This window comes from Alligator sinensis, unplaced genomic scaffold (assembly GCF_000455745.1).
Source record: "Alligator sinensis unplaced genomic scaffold, ASM45574v1 scaffold1084_1, whole genome shotgun sequence".
Classification (NCBI taxonomy): Eukaryota; Metazoa; Chordata; order Crocodylia; family Alligatoridae; genus Alligator; species Alligator sinensis.
This window is the reverse complement of record NW_005842677.1, coordinates 529,656-529,912: the sequence shown is the minus strand read 5'-3', so window position 1 is coordinate 529,912 and position 257 is coordinate 529,656. Positions and strand designations below refer to the sequence as shown.

Below are 257 nucleotides of genomic sequence, written 5' to 3'. Positions count from 1 at the left end.
AGCTCATGGAGGGGCTGGCGCACAGCGAGATCCACAGCATCCGCGACTTGCAGCGCCTCCTGGAGATTGATTCCGTAGGTAAATTATTCTCTTTCCTTCCTTCCTTGCCTGGTATGCCGCTGCTGGCACCTGGGGCCGCGCCGATCAGCACGTGTCCGCCGGGTCTGAACCCTCCAGTCGCCCTTTCCTACCAGACGGATCTAGCCCAGGGCTCGGGATCCAGAGAAGGGACCCGCAGGGGGGCCCCCCACCCACCC

The 257-nt window shown here is 63.8% G+C and overlaps 1 protein-coding gene across 4 annotated transcripts in view; it reads left to right on the top strand.

The window, feature by feature from the left end:
• PDGFA (platelet derived growth factor subunit A) overlaps window positions 1-257 on the top strand; it is a 25,628-nt gene continuing 25,371 nt past the window's right edge. For 2 of the 4 annotated variants that reach the window (XR_003096285.1, XM_025215816.1), the window contains exon 1: window positions 1-78. The gene's annotated coding sequence lies outside the window, so the exon portion shown is untranslated. The remainder of the gene's footprint in view (window positions 79-257) is intronic. The other 2 variants (XR_003096287.1, XM_025215817.1) reach the window with 2 other exon arrangements.